Raw genomic sequence first — 6,992 nt, 5'->3', positions numbered from 1 at the left:
TCGGCACTGCCCTGGTTTTACAAGTCGGGGTGCTGACGCCCTCCCTTAAAGGGTCTCCGGGGTAAGGGAGGGCTGGAGGAGCAAAGGGGCCCCAACCCAGCCCCCATGCCCCACAGATCCCCGGTCCCCGGTGACTCCCTGAGCCCAGCCCCAAGAGACCCCTCGGAGGGAGGGAAGGGGCAGGGTTCAATCCCGAGCTGGTCCCCTGGTCTCAGCCACACCGCAGCCAACCTCACCCAGGTCCCCCGGCCCTCCCTGTTCCCTTGGATTGAGCTTTGCAAGGGCTTTCCCGACAAGCGTCTTCCTTCACAAGCTCGCAAAACCTCCGCTGGGCTTGCCGTGGCCGTGGCCGGGCCTCGGGAAGGCCTGTGGGTGCGGGAAGCGGTCTCTCCTTCTCCCTTACTGACCTTCCGCACCCATACATGACTGGGGAACAGAAAGTCTGTCCACTTCTAAGACGTCTTCCTTCATTCTTGTAAAATTAAATTAATAATAATAGTGCTAATGGTTAGTGCTTGTTATGCCTCCCGCACTAAGAGCTTTTCATGTTATCTCGTGTCACTCTTTTGATAAAGTCCCTGGAAGGTTTCCCCTCTGATTATCCTTCCTCGGTAGAGGAAGAAACAGGTTCTGGGAGACATGTGGGGACTTACCCGGGTCACCGGACTCATGAGGGGCAGCACGGGGACAGGAGCCCAGGCAGCTCACTCCTGACACTGTGCAGGGCCCGAGGGGGCTCCAGCATGGGCAGTGGGACGCCCTGAAACCACAGCAAAGCAGAGCGTTTGGTGACCAGAAACGTTGGTAGGGCAAGAGGGCAATTCAGAGGCAGCTTTGCACCAGGAGAAATCCCTGACCGCCGTGCATTCTGTGGGTGTCAGGTGACCCCCACAGTGACCGAAAGTACTCTTCATTTTTAAATATTTATTTATTTGTGTATTTATTTAGGCTGCTCAGGGTCTTAGTTGCGGCTTGCAGACTTCCTAGCTGTGGCATGTGTACCCTTAGTTGCGGCACACATGCAGGATCTAGTCCCCTGACCAGGGATCAAACCCGGGCCCCCTGCATTGGGAGTGTGGAGTCTTACCCACTGGACCACCAGGGAAGTCCTGAAAGCGCTCTTTAAAAAATAAAAAATGACTGTGTTAAGAATCTTACTGGGGAAGGACACAGGGTCAGCCACCCCTTGTTCCCAAAGGGAAAAAGAATCCAGTGGCCACTGTGGCTAGACCTTGATAAAACAGTCATCGCAGGGCACACTGACCGAGCACTTGATCTTTGCATTAACCCCAGAAGGAGTGATATCACCACCTACAATCCCTGAGTCACAGTGTGCCAAGCAAGACACAGAGAGAGGGAGGGAATTGGCGAAGTCTCATGGGAGCAAGCGGCACAGCTGGGACTTCAGCCCACCGTCTGGCCTTGGAGCTTATGCCCATCTGCACCCCACTCTCAGGTGCCCCAGGAAGGGAAGTGGGCCGGCCCGGCTCCACTCCCCGTCCGGGGTTGCATCCAGGCAGAGGGTGCCGGCACATCCCGCCTCCTGCTTTGTAGGATCTCCTGTGATAAGGCCCCTCACTGTGGGAGGACACAGGGAGCCCCGGTCCTGCCTGAAGAACAGTGGTTTCTACTGGGGGTGGTTGTTGTCTCCAGCGGGACGCTTGGCAATGTCTGGGGACGTTTTGGATTGACGAAACTGGTTGGAGGGTGCAACTGGCATCCCGTGGGTAGAAGCCAAGGATGCTGCTAAAAATCCTATGGTGCACAAGACAGTCCCCCCCATAGTGAATTATCCGGCCCATGACGTCAGCAGTGCAGAGGTGAAGACACCATGACTTAGAGAAAAAATGTCTATTCAATGAAACGTCCTGGAGAAAGTCAGAGCTCCCTGCACTAGCCCCGGGCACACCCATGGACCCCTGGGTGAGATGCCGGGCTGATGAGCCCCAAGGGAGAACATTCTTTTGCTTTACTAGAATTTGGGCCTTTGGCTCCTGCTGGCAGGGGTTGGGCCACCTCTGGGGCCTCAAACCCTTCGCTGTAGTGCAGAGGGTGCCACTGTGCCGGATGGCATTTGAGGAATGGGCGTGGGAGAGGCGGGGAGGGCCCCTCGGACATCGCGGGGCAAAGGGCGGCGTGAGCTCTGCGAACGCGATGCCCATCGCTGCCCATCCTCACCGACGACCGTCCCCTCCTCGTTCACCAGCCTCCTCTGGCGCCTGTTGCCTAGGCTTTCCCAGCAAGGAACAAAACAAAACCATAATGCATCACTGGAGACGCAGACGCTGCTGGAAAGACCCAGCACGTGGGCGTGGAATGTGGAACGTGGATGACAGGGCCTGGATGTGGGGACACATCCAAGCAGGGTCGGAAAGTGGCTGAAGCAGTGGCCGGACCCAAGCCTCCACAGCACAGTTAAGCCCCGCCCCCCCGTCCACGCACACCCAGGGGAGAGTGTGCTGCTCCCCTCGGACCTGTTCCACTCGGCTGCCTTCACTGGCTACGATGCCGCTTACCGATGACACTTCCGTTGCAGCTGCGACAGCCCCATGCGCTGCAGGGGAATCACTGTCCCACGTTCCCTTCTGTGTGGCAACCAGATACCGTGGGCCCCAGGGCAGGACTCTGAAGAAGGAACCCCCTTTGCCCTTCATTAGAAACAAAAGAAAGTGCTCCCTGGGGTCCAGAGGCCCCTGGGATGCCACTGCCCCCCGGGGGAGGCGAAGGCGGCTGCTGGTAACCCAGCAGGGTCAGGTCAGCACCCCCTTTCGGCTCTTCTCTGTCTCCCAGAACCAGAGGCCCAGCACCGGCGTGCTGAGGGCCTGGTGGTTATACCCTCAGGATAGGAATGAGAATGGCGGACAGGAGCAGGGCTGTGTGGGGCTCAGAGGCAGGCGCGACGTCTGGGCTTTGGAGCCTGCCTCCAGCTGAGGCGCTTGCTGTCTGGGTGACGCCGACTCTGCTCCGCATCGCGCCCGGCCCCGGCCACAGGGCAGCAAAAGCAAAGAAGCCAGATACAGACCCTGCCCTCCCGGAGCTGGTACAGCAGTGGGAGAAATGGAGCCCTGACAAATACACAGATAAATGTAGAATGACAGCTGTGCAAAGTGACAGGGCCCTATGAGAGGGATAATGGGAGGGACTAACCTAGATTCTGGGGGGTGGGGGGGAAAGCACCGTCAGCAAGGCCTCCGTGAGAAAGTGACAGCGAAGCCGAGACCCAGGACGCGCGTGAGGCGGCCAGGCAGGGCGTGCGCGGGTGTGGGTGCATCCGTGTGCCCGTAGACACACACGCGTGATGGTGGAGGTGTACGATGGAGGGGGCAGTCGGGCCGAGGAGAGAAGTTGCTGGAGCTGCTGTCTGGCCAGCAGGCAGAAGTCGCTGTTGCGGAAGTGCGGTGAGCAAGGGCTGAAGAGACGGGGAGAGAGCCTGGAGGACGCGCGGGCGGCCAGGACCCTGACGGTCCCGGGAAGGATTCTGACCTTTCTCCTAGTATCTGAGAAGCGGGGGAGTGGTGTGATTGGATTTGGTTTTTTTGTTTTTGTTTTTGTTTTTTTTTGCGGTACGCGGGCCTCTCACTGTCGTGGCCTCTCCCGTTGCGGAGCACAGGCTCCGGACGCGCAGGCTCAGCGGCCATGGCTCACGGGCCCAGCCGCTCTGCGGCATGTGGGATCTTCCCGGACCGGGGCACGAACCCATATCCCCTGCATCGGCAGGCGGACTCTCAACCACTGCGCCACCAGGGAAGCCCCAGATTTGTATTTTTACAAAATCACTGGGCTGCTCACGGATGATGCCGGGAGGGAGGTGGCCTGGACCCTGGTTGGAGGATATCAAGGTGTCCGGTGAGAGAAGGTCGCACCTTGGAGCGAGGCGACGGCTATAGACTTGCTTACCTCTCTGTATCTCTGTTGCCTACCTGGTTATCTGGGGGAGTCAATGAAATAACACGTCCACATAACACCACAGCTGGGTTCACCGTGAACGCTCCATTAGTGTCTATTACCCCTCCCGTTTAGAAGACTCTGGTGGCAGCCTTCGCCATGGGCAGCAAGTTCTAGGTCAATAAGAGAACCTACTAGGACGACGTGTGGAAATGGTTTGTCGGAATCCCGTCAGCAGCTGAACCCCAAACCTGGAAGAGGATGCTGGGGCTTCTTCCTAAGAGACAAATCCTCAATGGGTGCTTCCTTTCCCAATGACTCTCCTTCATGTCCCCTCCCAAGCTATAAGTACCCTCGTCCAGCTCACAGGCAGGGGGGACTTTGATCCCTTGGGCCCTCGAGGGTGACAGGGCTTTAGAAAGTGCTCAGGGCTCATTGCAACCAGCGGGTTCCAACGGGGGTGGGTTTGGAGGACAGTGGAGAACGTCACATACCTCTGATTGAAAATACCGTCGTGCGAATTCCCTGGCGGCCCAGGGGTTAGGACTCCGCTCTTTCACTGCCAAGGGCACGGGTTTGATCTCCGGTCGGGGAACTGAGATCTGCAAGCTAAAAAATGAAAAAAGAAAGAAAGAAAGAAAATACCGTTGCTCCGTGCAAATAATAGTCATTGCCAGCGTCAGTACTCAGGAGGGCGGCGATGGCCTTTTATGCAGTGAGGGAGCTTCTGCCCACTGGAAACTTCAGGTGAAGGACTCAAGACCTCAATGAGCTCAGAAAAGCCAGAAAAGGGGGAGGGGCCCCGTGAGATGAGTTTTGAAGGCGGAGTTAGCCAGAAAAATACATGGAAGAGGGACAGCCAGGACAGAAAGGCAGGAACAAAGCCCAGGGGTGATTGAAGAGCGCGGCACATCCAGGATACTCCCCGTGGTCGAGCACGGCCAGAGCAGGGGCAGGAGGAGGGGACAGGCCAGAGACGGTGCGGGCAAGGCCGGGACTCCAGGGTAACGGGCCGAGGCCGTGTGGAAGGCAATAGGGAGCCATGGCGGGATCTCAAGTGAGCTGATGATACTGATCTGTCTCTTAGAACAATGATGCTGGGAGTGGATGGGAAGAGAGCAGAGCTGGAGGTAGAGCAGGCAGGTTGCTGCGGCCACCCAGATGGGACACTCTGAGGTCCCAGCCTGCGGGCAGTGGCAGTGGGGATGCAGAGGAGGGGCAGAAGCAGCAGGACTGGATGAGCGATCAGACCCCAGGGTGTATGGATTCCAGTACGGGGAGGGCATGTACTACGCGCTCACCCAGTGCCCGGGCCCCTGCCCTGAGGGAGCCTCCTTTGACGACTCTTTGAGGGCATGGAAAGGAGATTTGTGGAGCAGGAGAGGAGGGCTCTAATATGGAGGACAAACAAATTGAACAGAAGTTGGAAAGGGCGTAGCAGGCAGAGAGACCAGCATGAGCAAGGTAGGACCCAGCACCAGCATGTGTTTGATAGCAAACGAGCAGTCAGGACGGGGGGATGCAGACCAGTGTGTGGGTTGGCGGGGGGTGCGGGGGCTGGGGGCCTGAAAAGGGGGTAGTGGTGAGCGAGGTACCGGCTTCTACGTCCAGGTCAGAGCTGCAGCTTTCAGAAGTGGAGGAGACCGCAGGCAGGGGGCACAAGGGGCCATGATGCTGCCCAGGTGAGAAGAGGTAAAAGCTGGAGCCCGGGGCCAGGCCGGGGCAGGGATGGCCAGGAGACATGGAAGAGGAGATGCACTTGCAGAAGTAGAACCGCCAGGACTGGAACATGGAGAGGGGAAGTCAAAGATGACTTAGAGGTGTGGGGCTCTAAGGACGGGGGTGTCATTGACAGAAGCACTGGAGTCAAGTGGGGGACGTTTGAGAATAGAGATGACTTTGTGATGAGTCAGAATCTAAGTAATATGGGCTGGGACCACCCGCTTAGAAGGTCCTCTTATTTTTACCACCATGGGCCATCCTGAGTGGGATTTATGCATGAGGAGGAACAGAAAAGAGAGAGAAAATTAGCTATAGTGTAATTGATTGGAGGCCTCGTGTGTTGATCCAAATGGATCAGCCTCGGGGGTCTGAAATGCAAGCCTGGAGGGTGTTTTCTTTCCTTCCTTTCTTAACAAATTTTGGATTTTCTTTCTCTTTTTTTTTGCCTCACCGCAAGGCTTGTGGGATCTTAGTTCCCCGACCAGGGATCCAACCAGGCCCTCGGCAACGAAAGCACAGGGTCCTAACCACTGGATCTCCAGGGAATTCCCTGGAGGGTGTTTTCAACCCAAATGACACATCTTCAAACTTACCTGCTTCTCCATGCAGCTCGCCCATTTGCAAACTGGCCAGCCTCCGTGCGCAGAGCAGCCTGGGCCACAGAACGGGACAAAACGTTGGGAGCCCATGCTGGAGTGTTGGGTTTCCACCGAGCTTTACTGGGTTTACCTATTTATCAAATCCAAAGCCACCGGCGGCTTTCTGCCACTGTTTATTAATAACTATACCTAACACGAGCTCCTTGGGGTCAGCCGGGGAAGCCAGTCCTAGGACACAGGCTGGCATCATGTTCTGGACGTGCACCAGGCCGTCTGAGATGGCCGCAGGGGATAAGCGGCTCTTCCTGTACCCAGCTCCTTAAAAGGGAAGTGAACCCCACTGGACTCCCCTTGCCCAGTCTTTGCAGGGGGGCTGCCTGGCTCAGCTTCAGGGGGTGCAGGAGGAGGCAAGAAAGATGACGGCTTCTTCCATCAGAAGCAGGTGGAGCTCCACCATCACCCAGGAAACTAAGGCCCAGAGAGTACAGGAAACACTGACTCCACGTGGTTCTGCAAGTTGGATTCAGAGCCGGGACCAGAATCCTGTTTTCCTGGGGCCCCTGAGGCCAGGAATCTTTCCACTGTGCTCCCTGAGTGTGTAATTGCTGTTGTTCTCACCAAGAATGGAGGCCGCAGCGTCTGACCTGTACTTTCTTGAACGCTGTCGTGGCTGTTACAGCAGGCAGGGAGCCGGAAGGCACACTGACCCAACCATCTTGACCTAGATTCCGGGTTTACGGATCAGGTCTGGTTTGCTAGCGAGGTACACTGAGAGGCGGGCTCTTC

This window comes from Pseudorca crassidens, chromosome 19 (assembly GCF_039906515.1).
Source record: "Pseudorca crassidens isolate mPseCra1 chromosome 19, mPseCra1.hap1, whole genome shotgun sequence".
Classification (NCBI taxonomy): Eukaryota; Metazoa; Chordata; class Mammalia; order Artiodactyla; family Delphinidae; genus Pseudorca; species Pseudorca crassidens.
This window is presented reverse-complemented; position numbering follows the sequence as displayed.